A 3,009-nucleotide genomic window follows, 5' to 3' on the forward strand; every position below is an offset into this window, starting at 1 on the left:
AAAAAGAAAAGAAGAGAAAAGAAAAGAAAAGAAAAGAAAAAAGAAAAGAAAAGAAAAGAAAAGAAAAGAAAAGAAAAAAGAAAAGAAAAGAAAAGAAAAGAAAAGAAAAGAAAAGAAAAAAAAGAAAAGAAAAGAAAAGAAAAGAAAAAGAAAAGAAAAGAAAAAGAAAAGAAAAGAAAAGAAAAAAAAGAAAAGAAAAGAAAGAAAAGAAAAGAAAAGAGAAAAGAAAAGAAAAGAAAAGAAAAGAAAGAAGAAAAGAAAAGAAAAGAAAAGAAAAGAAAAGAAAAGAAAAGAAAAGAAAAGAAAGAAAAGAAAAGAAAAGAAAAGAAAGAAAAGAAAAGGAAAGGAAGGAAGGAAGGAAGGAAGGAAGGAAGGAAGGAAGGAAAGGAAGAAGGAAGGAAGGAAGGAAGGAAAAGAAAAGAAGAAAGAAAAGAAAAAAAAGAAAAGAAAAGAAAAGAAAAGAAAAGAAAAGAAAAGAAAAGAAAAGAAAAGAAAAGAAAAGAAAAGAAAAGAAAAGAAAAGAAAAGAAAAGAAAAGAAAAGAAAGAAAAAGAAAGAAAGAAAGAAAGAAAGAAAGAAAGAAAGAAAGAAAGAATAGAGAAGAGACTCTATCTTGCTGGGTTTTGAAAATGCCCAGATCACCCTGCTGAAGCTGAAAACTGCTATGGGTAATGAAAAAGGTCTCAATTAATAAGTGTCACTTTTAAGGGAAGTGTTTGGCCAGACCTGTCAATGTTACTGCTTTTATTCTCTGCCTTGAGGAAATGCTCAGGGTTCTCAGATAATGAGGCAAATTTTCAGTAGAGAGATAAAATGCTGGATTTGAGAATGAAACTGCTGAGCCCACCCTTGGGTACCTGAGTTTGGGAGCTGTGTAAGGAAGCAATAATCTTTTTACACTTTCAATTTTTATCCCTTTTTATTCCCAAGATTCCTGCAGTTCTTGGTGGGATAGAAACCTCAAAAGTGCCTTCCTGTCTCAAAACCTTCTCCCATCAGCAGCACTTCCATGCCCCTGTGCTTTTCCCATGGCACTTCAGCCCTGGAATTATTGTGCTTTTCTGGGGAGGTTCAGTGATTTCCCCAGCATTACACAGAGCTTTTAACCTGAGTGTTTATTGTCTGGGGAGAAACCACCAGGCTGATTTCCCCTCTGCTTCCCATTCTGGATTTTCTTCTTCTCAAGCACAGGGGAAGGACAGTGCCAGGCTGGGCAATGACAGGGCTTTGAGGGAGCAGAAGCCAAGGGATGAATGATGAGCCTTGGAAAACTTGGATGGATCTTCCCCTGCCACCAAGCCTGGTTAGGAGGAAAACTCCTCTTTAAAGCTTCATGTCCCCTCTCTCAGCCCTGGGACATCAAACCCATCCTCTGAGCTCTTCTTGAGCTGCTGCCAGGGCAGCAGAGGCCTTTCAGCAGAAATACTCCCAGAATCACCGAATATCCCAAGCTGGAAGGGACCCACGAGGAGCTCAGCTCCTGTTCCTCTGTGGCAATGCTGAAATGGCAGAAAATTTCCAGGGCAGTCCCAGCCTGATGCTCCAGGGGTTCCCACTGTGTCTCAGGTGAGCTGGATTGATAAAATCCCTCAGCACCAGGACATCCATCCCGCTCCTGGATTCTCCACAGGGTGCCAGGTGAACCTGAGCTTGAGGAGAAAAGGCAGATTCGGGCAAAGGCAGCCAGGATGGGGTTGGGAGAGGGGCTGGGGCAAGCCAGGAGTGGTTTTACTCTGCTGGGAATGGGAAGTGGCTGAGCCTGAAGCATCAAGGGAGGAACATTCTCCATTAGCCAAGCTTTGTGTTCAAAAGCCCTCTCTCGGTGTTACATGTGTGGCTACTCAGCCCGGGCTCTTCAGCCCTCTCTGCTGCAGCCAGGCTCCCATTTGGAGCCTATCAAGGCTGTCTGTTTTTAATTTAACCCTTCCTTTTGGAGTGGATTGTTCTTGAAAGGCATGAAAAGGCCGGGCTCCTGAGCTACCTTACCTCTTCAAGAGCCACGGCAAGGTAAGTGCCTGTATTTTTAAACCACACCAAATTTATCCCTAATGCAGCACACTGAAATAAAGCTGCCAGCATCAATGCAGCCGTGCTGACCTTTGAAATGACCCCCGAGGTTTTAAGTCAAATACATTTCTCTTTTCCTGGGTAAAATTCTCCCTGTGATGTCTTCAAATGAACTTAAGTGTGCGAGTGATGATGTTTATCTAAGCAAAGCACGTGTGTTATTAAATCAGAAACGGGGTGCATCACTTCCAGCAGGTTTATGAACCTCTTGGAGCCTGTAAAAATCAGTTTTATTTTATTGAAGGAGCAAGAGACAAGCTCCACAGCAGCATGGCTGTGGTTAGATAAAAATCAGGAGGACTGAGTTGTTTGGGTGCCAGGCTGGGATTTACAGAGTCCCCCAAGGTGTTTAGGGGGGATGGGAAAAGGGAAAATGCTGGTCCTCCCCTCTGGTTCCTCCCAAATGGGGAGGGAAAAACCCAGTGAGTGAAACAGCCCAAGCTGCAGCTTCTCCCTGCCTTGCCATGGTCTTGGTCCTGGTCCTGGTCCTGGTCCTGGTCCTGATCCTGATCCCAATCCTGATCCCAGTCCTGATCCTGATCCTGTTCCTGGTCTTGGTTCTGGTCCTGGTCCTGGTCCTGATCCTGATCCCAATCCCAATCCTGATCCCAGTCCTGATCCTGATCCTGTTCCTGGTCTTGGTTCTGGTCCTGGTCCTGGTCCTAGTCCTAGTCCTGGTCCTGATCCTGATCCTGATCCTGATCCTGATCCCAATCCTGATCCTGATCCTGGTCCTGGTCTTGGTCCTGATCCTGATCCCAATCTTGATCCTGGTCCTGGTCCTGGCCCTGGTCCTGGTCCTGATCCTGATCCCAATCCTGATCCTGATCCTGATCTCGATCCCAATCCTGATCCTGATCCCGATCCCAATCCTGATCCTGATCCTGATCCTACTCCTGATCCTGACTCCAATCCTGATCCTGATCCTAATCCTGATCCAGAT

Source organism: Anomalospiza imberbis, chromosome 24 (genome assembly GCF_031753505.1).
Source record: "Anomalospiza imberbis isolate Cuckoo-Finch-1a 21T00152 chromosome 24, ASM3175350v1, whole genome shotgun sequence".
NCBI lineage: Eukaryota > Metazoa > Chordata > Aves > Passeriformes > Viduidae > Anomalospiza > Anomalospiza imberbis.